Here is an 11648-nt window from a genome sequence, read left to right as displayed (position 1 = left end):
ACAGATGGAAAAAATATTCAGAGCAAATGGAAACAAAAAAAAAGCTGAGGTAGCAATACTCATATCAAACAAAATAGACATCAAAACAAAGGCCATAACAAGAGACAAGCCACCACATCATACTAAAGGGAATAATGAAAATGCAATCCTTGTAAACATATATGCACCCAATATAGGAGCACCCAGATACATGAGAAGAACTCTTGATGGACATAAAAGGAGAGATTGACAGCAGTACAGTCATAGTAGGGGATTTTAACACCTAATTGACACCAATGGACAGATCTTCCAGACAGAAAATCAACAAAGCAAGAGCAGCCTTAAATGACACACTGATCAAATAGATTTAATGGATATATTTCAGAGCATTTCATCCCAATACAGCAGAATATACATTCTTTTCAAGTGCACATGGGATATCTTCCAGGATAGACCACATGTTAGAACACAAAACAATTGTCAATAAATTTTAAAAGATTGAAGTGATTTCAAGCATCTTATCTGACCACATGGTATGATATTAGAATGCAATTACAAAACAAACAAACAATAAAAACCATGCTGAAAAACACACAAACACATGGAGGCTAAATAGCGTCTTACTAAATAATCAGTGAGTTAACAATGAAATCAAGAAAGAAATCAAAAGATAATTTGAGACAAATGAAAATGAAAATACCACAATCCCAATTCTATGGGGCCCATGTGTGGTATTTTGTTATGGCATCCCAAGTGGACTAACATATATGATAAGAACATTTACTTATTTTACAATTTTGCATACTCACAAGCAAGGAATAAAAGTTCCCACTGCTCTATCTCTCCACCAGCATTTGTTTTTATCAGTGTTTTGCATTTTTGTCATTTTAATAGGTGTGTAGTGATATCTCATTGTTGTTTTATTTTGCAATTTCCTAATGACATATGATGTTAAATCTCTTTTCATGTGACTATTTAGCATTGTTTGTCTTCTTTGGTGAAGTGTCTTTTCCAATTTCTTTCCCATTGTTTTAACTGAGTTGTTTTCTTTAAGTTTTAAGAGTTCTTTCTGTATTTTGGATAACAGTTCTTTCTCAGATGTCTTCTGCAAATATTTTCTCCCAATGTGTGGCTTAAGAGGGTACTTTAAAAAATTTCATGGGCTGTGTTGCTTATAGTGGTGCTGGAGAGGGGGCGCTGAGGTGTTGCACATGAAGTGCAACAGAACAGACTTTTCCACCTGAAACTGCTGCTTCAAGTTCAGATCAGGAAAAGAACAAACCTTGAAACAACCAACAAGACCAAAGAAGAGTTGAAGACACTAAAGTGTCTATACTTTAGTTGAAGACACAACACTTAATCTGAAACAAGAAGTTTGTGCCTACTCAACAGCTCTGAACGAGCACTTCCCAAAGCTTTTAGTAATCTTTGTTCTCTTCAGTGCTGTACTGTGAGATTGCCTGGTGCAGCAGCAGTTGTATTCTTTATTAGCTTGATAGACCATTTTCTCTCACTCTTTTTTCTTTTTAATACTAGTAACACTCATCCTTTGAAATGTGTGCTGAAGAAGAAGAATCAGCAAATACTACTGAAAGTGCAATATTTGATTATCACTGTGAGATGAGCTTTGATCCAAACCTTTTCCACAACAATAGTACTTCAGCAGCACTGCTTGAAACTGGGGTTATTGAAAAACTGCTAATCTCTTACAAATTTATTCAATATTCAGAACGTCAAGCTAGACTTTTCTTCCACTGTTCACAGTAAAATGGCTACCTGCAGGACTTAAAAGTAGGAGATGATGTTGAATTCAAAGTATCATCTGACTGGCAGACTGGGAAACCCATTGCTTTTAAACTGGTAAAGATAAAACAAGAAATCCTCCCTGAAGACCAAATGAATGGGCAAAAAGTGTTTTATCTGACTTACATATCTGAAGACTTGGAAGGGAACATTCAGCTGGAAACCGGAGATAAAATAAAAATTTTAATTGATATCAATAAACATACTGATGCTGTAAGTGCTCAAAACATTATTCCGTTGAAAAATAAGCAAGCCTGCCGTAAAGGAGTACTTTGTGCCATGAAGGAGGCATTTGGCTTTATTGAAAGAGGTGATGCTGTAAAAGAGATATCTCTCACTATAGTGAATTCAAGGGTGACTTAGAGGCCTTACAGTCTGGAGATGATGTGGAATTCACAATCAAGGACAGAAATGGTCAAAAAATTGCAGCACATGTCAGACGATTGCCTCAAGGAACAGTCATTTTCAAAATATCAGCTTTGAACATTTTGAAGGAGCTGTAACCAAAGCTATCCCCAAAGTACCAGTGAAAATCAGAATGACCCATTGCCAGGATGCATTAAAGTTAACTTTGTGATTCCTAAAGAACTTCCCTTTGGAGATAAAGATACAAAATTCAAGGTAACCCTGTTGGAAGGCAACCATGTTAACTTTACTATTTCAACAGATTGACATGACAAATTAGAACGAGCAACCAACATAGAAGTTCTATCAAATACATTTCAGTTCACTAATGAAGTCAAAGAAATTGATGTGATTGCTGCCATGAGAGATGGTTTTGGTTTCTTTAAGTGTGTGGATCCTGATATATGATCTTCCACTATAGTGAAATTCTGGATGGGAACCAGCTCCATACTGCATATGAAGTAAAGTTTACTGTGGTTCCTGATATGCTCTCTGCCCAAAGAAATCATGCTATTAGAATTTTTAAAAACTTCCCAAGGGCATGGTTTCATTCCATTTCCATTCAAATCATCATTTTCTGGGCACTATAGATAAAGAAGCCACTTTTTCCATTTCTAGCCAAAATAAAGGCAAGGAAATGGAGACTGAGGATGGTATCATTGCTTATGATGACTGTGGGGTGAAATTGACTATTTTTTTTCAAGCCAAGGATGTGGACGGATCTACTTCTCCTCAAATAGGTGATAAGGTTGAATTTAGTATTAATGACAAGCAGAGGCCTGGACAGCAGACTGTAACCTGTGTGTAACTTTTAGATCATAATTCTAACTCCAAGAGGCTCTTAGGTTATGTGGCAACTCTGAAGGATACTTTTGGATTTATTGAAACAGCCAATCATGATAAAGACATATTTTTCCATTACAGTGAGTTCTCTGGTGATACTGAGAGCCTAGAACTGGGGGACATGGTCAAGTACAACCGGTCCAAAGGGAAAAGCAACAAAGTCAGTGCAGAAAAAGTCAACAAAACACACTTGGTGAATGGCCTTACTGAAGAAGCAGATCCTACATCTACTCTGGTAAAGTCATTCACCCCTTGAGAAGTGTTAATCCAATACAGACTGAGTACCAAAGAATGACTGAGACTGTGAGAAAGGGGGTATGAAAGGTAAGGTCTATCCATCTGGCATAGTTGGAATGGCCAACAAAGGAGATTGCCTGCAGATAGAGAAGAGTTTAAAATTCCAATTGTGAGTCCTAGGCCAAAATTCACAGTCTATGGCTTACAACATCATACCTCTGTGTAGGGCCACTGTGGAGTGTGTGAAAAATCAGTTTGGCTTCATTAACTATGAAGTAGGAGATAGCAAGAAGCTCTTTTTCCACGTGAAAGATGTTCAGGATGGCATTGAGCTACAGGCTGGAGATGAGGTGATTCTTAATCAGCACACTGGCAAGTGCAGTGTTTGTAATGTTTGGCAAGTCTGCGAGGGCCCCAAGGCTGTTGCAGCTTTACTACCTGATAGGCTGGTCAATCACTTGAGAAACATCACCCTGGATAATCCCAGTGCTCCTGGCCTAATGGTTCTTCCTCAGCCAAAGGGACCAGATAACTCAATGGGACTTGGTGTAGAAAGAAAGATCTGTCCGGCTGTTGTCATTGACTAACCACATCCACAAAGCACATCATTAATCCACGATGATCAAGTTGGGAGGATTCTGGTGAAGGGGAGGATTTTTCATTCCTCTCCAAAATCTGGAATACTTATTCTATTGAGCTACTATACCAGTTTTAACACCTTCCTCGTATTATGTTTAAAATAAATGAATACATTTAAAAAAAACATGTTAAAATTATGCACAGTTGCAGCCTGGAAAACTTAAGGTGGTGCCTTGTAGCATCAAATTTAGGAGCTTTGTCTGGGGCATTTAAGGCAACTGGTAATTACAAATTCCACTTTTCCCATGTGAGTGAAAAATACAGACTGTTACCTTGTTGACCGTATGAAACTCTGAACTTGATATTTAGCATACTAGAGGCCCAGTGCATGAAACTCATGCACAGATAGAGTCCTTAGGCTTGGCTGGTGATCAAGGTCAATTGAGGCCTTCCTCCCCTGGCTGCCAGCTGCCAGCCAGGGCGTTTCTTCATTCAATACAGCCCTCTGGTGGTCAGCACACATCATAGCGAGTGATCAAACTCCTGGTTAGTTAAACTCCCGAGGGGACAATTTGCATATTAGACTTTTATTATATAAGATATTCTACCTCCATTAATTCTGGCAAGATGTCCTGCCTTAGCACTCAGTTGCATTCTGTTCCTTTTCTTTCCTGTTTATTATGTTTCAATTCTAAGGACCACATAAGGGTAGACTATAATAAAACATTTTAATTAGTATAGGCCCATGGTCGGCAAACCACGGCTCATGAGCCACATGCAGCTCTTTGGCCCCTTGAATGTGGCTCTTCCACAAAATACCATGTGCGGGCTGCCCATGCGCAGAAGTCAGTATTTTGTGGAAGAGCCAGTATTTTGTGGAAGAGCCACACTCAAGGGGCCAAAGAGCCACATGTGGCTTGTGAGCCACGGTTTGCTGAGCCACAGTTTGCCAACCACTGGTATAGGCAAACCATTTTTTTAAGTTGATGGCCAAATGTTAAAATGTTATTTTTCATATCATTTATAATTTTGTCACAGTCCACTTACATGAATTTTGGTTAGAATTTCAATGAAAGTTATTTTCCAAAGTAATTTGTCCCACCTAAAATGGGGTGGGAAGTAAATTTGCTAAAATTTGGTACAGATTTTCATGCAAATGAGGTATGCAAGCAGTGTGCTAATTGACGTCTTTAAACAAAGATGAATGCACAAACTTCCGCTGCTTAGAACACTGCAGTTTCTAGGATCCAGTTTCTTTTACTGATTTTAAACAAAACAAACAAACAAATAAAAAAATTGTGCCTGACCAAAAAGAAAAATTCATGTAGGTTTTTAGAATGAAAATATCAGTCACATACAACAAAAGTCATCCTTATAAAGTGTAAATTTGCAATGGATTTAGTATATTTACAGAATTGTGTAATCATCACTACTATCTAATTCCAGGACATTTTCATCATTCCAAAACAACCCCCCTACCCAGTAGAAGTCACTCTCTACTTCCCCTCCTGTCATATCCTGAAAACCACTCACATACTTTCTAATTTTATGCGTTCTGAACAGTTCACAGACTGGAATCATGCAATATGTGGCCTTTTGTGACTTCTCTCACTTAGCATAGTTACATTTTCAAGGTTCACCCATGGTGTAGCATATATTAGTACTTAATTTCACATTTTACTTAGCTAGTCATCCATGATGAGTATTATTTGGGTTGTTTCACTTTTTTTTAGCTATTACAAATCATGCTGCTATGATTATTCATGTACAAGTGTTTGTGTGGGTATATGTTTTCAAATCTTTTGGGCATATACCTAAAAGTAGAATTTCTAAGTCCTTTGGTAATGCTAACTTTTTGAGAAACTGACAAACCACTTTTTAAACTATCTGCACCATTCTGCATTCCTACAAGCAACCTATGAGTGCTCCATATACTGTACATCCTCACCCACTTATTATTGACCATACTTATTATTATGGCCATCTCAGTGGGTGGGAAATGGTATCTCCAAGTTATGTTTTTTATTTCTATTTTTTTTTATGGTAATGATGTTGGACATCTTTTCTTTTTTAAAAAATATATTTTATTGATTTTTTTTTTTTTAAAAAAATATTTTTTTTAAAAAAAATTTTTTTTTTTTTTTGGTATGTTTTGTTGACTTTTTTTTTTTTTTACAGAGAGGAAGGGAGAGAGATAGTTAGAAACATCGATGAGAGAGAAACATTGATCAGCTGCCTCCTGCACATCTCCTATTGGGGATGTGCCCACAACCCAGGTACATGCCCTGGACCTGAATCGAACCTGGGACCTTTCAGTCCACAGGTCGACGCTCTATCCACTGAGCCAAACCGGTTTCGGCGGACATCTTTTCTTGAGCTTATTGGCCATTTGTATATCATTCTTGGAAAACATCTCCAGATTCTTTCACATTTTTAATTGGGTTATTTGTTTTTTATTGTTGAACTATAGGATGTTTTTGTATATTATTGATACATTTCCCTTATCAGATATATGATTTGCAAATATCGTGTCCCATTTTTGGCTTGTCTGTTCACTTACATAACGGTGTCTTGGCAAGCACAGAAATTATGATTTTGATGGAGTCCAACTTATTTATTTCTTCTTTCATTGTTTGTGCTTATTCAAAGGTGAAATTCGCCTTTTTTTTACAATTTTTCTTATCTGCAAATCTTTTTATTATTTTTTTCTTGTCCATCATGGGTGTCATGGGTTGCTTAATATTTCTGCCCATCTTACTAATTTCATGTGCCATTGGAACTGCAGTTTTTAATTAAACAATTAACTTCACCTTAGTGAAAATAAACAGGTTAAGCTATTTCCTTCTTTGGCAAGAGTCAAAAGTATTGAGCCATGGAGCACCTCAGGTCCCTGAGCTGGAAACGGCATCTGTGAGAAATTGTGTCCTCCCGTCGGTGGCATTTTAGGGAGGAGGGTGCTTCCTGCCTAGTGAAGCTCTCATCGAGTTTCAGTCCAAATAAAGCTGAGAGAGTTTACAGCTTGTGAGGGTGGAGGGCAGGGCATTCGTGATGAGAGTTGTTCCATACATTTGTTTTTTCTAGTACTAGGCTTGCCAATCAAAGAAGAAGCAAGCTCATGCTTAACCCAGCATAGACTAAACAGCCAGGGGACTGGGGATAGGAATTTGCTTACAAAGGAATTTCCTGCATGGTTTGGAGGTCAATGGCCGTGAAAAAAGTTCGTTGAAGGGCTTAATCTATGACTCAACATATGTTCATGAATGTAAAGACCCACCTTTACATCTAAAGACTGTAAGCAGGGTAGTCAGAGAGGGAGTTTACACTTAACCCAAGCAAAACATCACTCTATACGGGATGCCTCATGTCCACCTCCTGCACAGCAATAAAACTAGGTCACGTTCCCAATTCTTTAGGGCTAGATCTTTTAAATTTTAAAAAAGTCACATACCACAGCATGGTACCTAGATAGAATAGACTAGAATTTTCCTATTCTAATTACTTAGTGAGTTTTGAACATTGAAATGAATTGCAGCAGAATGGTTTAAGCAGAATTTAGTTCTTATGATTACTCTGCCAGTGAATATAATCAGTGATCCAAAATTCATTTCTCATAGTACTGAAATAAATTGTCACAGAAAATAGGTCATAATTACCAGTTATTCTATATTAAGGCATGAGAAATGTTGGGGAAGAAACACTGAAAATTATATTTCTGACTTTGAAAGATTTGGAATAAAAGAAAAGCTCTAATTAGGAGGAATAACTCCCAAGAGTAATTAATTAGAACATATAATTATACTCCACCAATACTAAAGTAAAGAACAGTGATGATTACATAATCCAGGGATTTTTTTAAGTATCATAAAACCAATATGCCAGGGAAAATGAAAGTTCAGATTATTCAGCAATAATAATGAATAAAGAAATGACACAAAACACATCATATGGTGGGGGAGCAGGCTGGCATGCACGATTTGGACTTGAGTTTGTCCCACCCACTCCCCTCCCCTAGGTTCCAACACTCCACTTGGACCCTATGGGAGGTCTTTAAAGCATCCTCCTCTGGAGGGTCTTTCGCAGCCCTGCCAAGCTGAGGTGGTTATTTTCCTCTCTGATCTGGGACCACCCTGGGCATATCCCTAATGGATGTTTGCTGTACCATGTAATGACTCTGGAATGTCCTGTTCGCCTCCCCTACAAGACACTGAGCTCCTAGAAGGCAAGAGCAGTGCTGTTCTCACCTCTGTATTCTAATGACCTAGGAAGAAACCTAGAAAAAAAATTGTTACTGAATGAGTAAATAAACAAATGTGCCAGAAACCAATTCCAGCATGTCATAATTTTAAGAGTTTCATCAAAAGGTGGATGAGACTTGGGGACTCAACTGGGTTGAGTCACACATGTAGTCACCTGTTGGGAATGGCTGAAGGCATTTCCCAAACCTGAATAAGAAACTGATTGTGGTTGCCAGACAGTTAAAAGGCATCTTAATCTACATGTTATTGCCTCCTACTGACAAAACACCTGAACAACCGTAGGCTATTCCCCAAACTGACAATGCCTCTGTACCCTTTGAAACCTTACCCTTTGAAGTGTATTATCTCCACCTTGCCTTAGGACAAATTGTGTTAATAAAAGCAAGGGTCCTAGACAAAGAGGCACTTTTCAGTTCCTTTAGCTGAAGGTCCTCTGACCCCCAATGCCTTTCAAAATTATATCTCGGCTCTGGACTCTTTATTAGTCTCTAGATTTCTATGTCATCTACGTGCAGCCCCTTTTCCAGATTCCTTCTTGATTCTGGGACATGAACCCCGGCAAAATGCATTTCACTTAAATTTATAAGTGAAGCTATCACTATGAATATCACATCTTTCCTTAATTAATCTAGAACAGTGGTCAGCAAACTCATTAGTCAATAGAGCCAAATATCAACAATACAACAATTGAGATTTCTTTTGAGAGCCAAATTTTTTAAGCTTAAACTATATAGGTAGGTACATTGCTATTAACTTAATTAGGGTACTCCTAAGGCTTAGGAAGAGCCACACTCAAGGGGCCAAAGAGCCTCATGTGGCTCCACAGTTTGCCAACCACTGACCTAGGGAAAGGTGAGATCTGGGATCCAGCCTGGAGGGAGAAACACTCGTGATATGCACGCAGCGAGAACTAAAGTCTCAGAGGAAGACTGTGCCCCACAAAATCCGGGCTGCTGGGGTCAGTATAGCACTCAAATGTGGAAGGGGGACCACAGGGATGCTGGCAGAAAGAGACTATAGAAATTACCCACAGCAGGGCTGGGCCCAGAAAGGCAACCTGAAGTTCTACCAGTATACTGGCTGCAGACTGACAGAGGAAAAAGACGTGAGTCTGTGCATGTCCTGTGGTTTTTGGTCTGGATGTCTTTTTAAATCCTTGCTTTTGATTGTTAAGTCCAGTACATAGGATTTTCCAATTACAAAACACTCACCGAGACTGCAGGGGAAAGCTGTTTTTGTGAAACCTGGGGTTCAGAGTGGGGAGAGACGAGCAAAAAACCAGCTCTAGGGCAATCTATCCCCCCAACCCAGTATTGAGTCCTTCAGGGAAAGCAATGGAAACACTGGGTATGGGAGGGGCCTTTTACCACCAGATATCAATACAGAAGCACTGCCACCCAGGGGTTGTATCAGAAATTGACTCTTGTGTACATACAACTAAAAACAGGCTGAGAAATAAAGAGCTCCCAACTGCTTGAAACAGGGTTGTGGCTTATGACACAGAGGAGCGGTGGAGCACAGGGAACTTCAATACTGTGCTGTCTACCTGACAGGTAACAGACCTGCCAAGCAGAAGAATAGAGGAAGTGAATGACCTTCACTACTTCACATTTTTATTTTTTATCTTTTACTTGAGAAACTAATATTTTCTTACTTGATTTTACCTTTTTTATTATATTTTTAATTATTATTAGTAGTACTATTATTTTAGCTTTTTGTTAAGTTTTATTTTATTTTTTTATTTTATTTCAGGATTAGTGTTTTACATTCTATTTTTATTTTAGCATTATTTTACTCTATCTCCATTTTATTATGCCAAAGCTTTCTTCCTCACTTTCACCTTTTGTCTTGTTTCTCTTACCCTGTTCCTTCTTTAATTTTTCTCTATCCTTTCTCTTTACTCCCTGATAAAAATTGATCTTACTCATATATCTAATTTCTGCTCCCCTGCTACAAATCCATACACACTTCTTGCTGGGGTCCAACCCCAGCAGGTCCAGGGGTCCCCAAAGGTGTGGATAGAGTCGGCAAAGAAGGAATGACACAGGGACAGTGTTCAGTTGATCAGCAGCCTAGCCGGGATTGCTAATCAAGTTCTGGTTAGGTTCTTCAACCAGGTTCTATCTAGGATCTCCAGCCAGGTTCTGTAGCCAGGTTCTCTCTCTTGGTTCTAACCAGGATCCCCAGGTTCTCTTGCCATGTTCTCTCGCTAGGTTCTCCAGCCAGGTTCTCCAGGTTCTCCAGCCAGGTTCGGTCGCCAGGTTCTGTCTTTTTATTGTCTTGTTACATCTGTATTAAAGTGATTAACTACCCGCCTGGCACTTAGTTAAGGAGTTTCATCCCCTCCCTGACTTCATGGAAAAATCCCTACCTGGGGAAACAACCTTTCTTGGAGAGGTGACCTTGATTAAAACATAGCGCCAAGAAGGGGAGCAAACATATTAAGAACAGTATGTAGTATACACCAGGTCCCTTGAAACATATGCTGTGCAGACATTTCTTCCCTGTAGCAACTGTGTCAATCAGCAAGGATGGACCGGCTTCCAGCAACTTCTCTCTTCTATTTCTTCACTATTCAAATTTTTATTTTCTTCCTTTTTTTCTTTTTTGCCTTTTTCTTTCTATCTATCTTGTTGTTTGTCTGATTGTTGATTAGTTTGGTTTTTATTGCTTGTTTGTTTTTGTTTTGTGTGTGTGTGTGTTTTGTTTATACCTCTGTTTTTCCTCTTCTCACTTGTTCTCTTCTCCTACTTATAGCTTAGCTAATTCCAATCACAAACTCAGGCCTATCTAGTCTCTATTCTCCTTTTCCAATAGTAAATGAAAACATAGATAGATAAATTAAAGAAGGGAGAAAGTTTTATATATAGATATAGAGATAGATATAGATATAGATATAGATATAGATATATAGAGATATAAATTTTCTTTTGTGTATATACTTTAATATTTATAAATTTTTATTTAGTTAGTTTTTTACTTTTCTTCTGATACACACATTCTCTATCCACCTCTTCTATACTGAATTATGGCTATTTCCCCATTCGTTCAATTCCTTAACTTTAACTTCTGGAAATAAACTCTGCTTCCTCAAATTCATCTGGGTGTTTGTTGTTTGGGGGTATGTAGTTTACATATTTTGGATTAGTTGTTGTTTGTAGTTTGCATTCATCTCTGGGTGTTTGTTGTTTGCATTTTTTGGATTAGTTGTTGTTTTATTGGAGTTTTCTCCACATATACATATATTTTTCTGCCCTTCTTTTTTCTTCTCTTTCTTACTCTTTTACATTTTTTCCTTTTCTCAATATCATTCTTGCACTTTTTTATATCCCCTAACTCTTTTTTCTCTGGTGGTCACCTTTATTTGGGGTTATTAGTATCATGAATACATTTGTGTTTGGTGCCCTGTGCATTGTGTCTTGTTTTACTGTATTTTCTGCCTTTAAGTCAATGCCTGAGAGAGAGCGCTACATAAGCAAACATCCAGAGAAGAGAGATCATGGTGAGAAAAAGAAATAGCCCACATACAAAAGAAAAGGAAACATC

The 11648-nt window shown here is 38.1% G+C and overlaps 1 pseudogene; it reads left to right on the top strand.

Moving 5' to 3' along the window:
* The first annotated feature begins 1514 nt into the window (after positions 1-1514).
* On the top strand, positions 1515-3911 carry LOC102774516 (annotated as a pseudogene).
* Positions 3912-11648: the final 7737 nt, after the last annotated feature.

The sequence above is a fragment of the Myotis davidii genome, unplaced genomic scaffold, assembly GCF_000327345.1.
Source record: "Myotis davidii unplaced genomic scaffold, ASM32734v1 scaffold486, whole genome shotgun sequence".
NCBI classification, from domain to species: Eukaryota; Metazoa; Chordata; class Mammalia; order Chiroptera; family Vespertilionidae; genus Myotis; species Myotis davidii.
The sequence above is the reverse complement of the archived record's forward strand: the minus strand, read 5'-3'. Positions and strand labels throughout refer to the sequence as shown.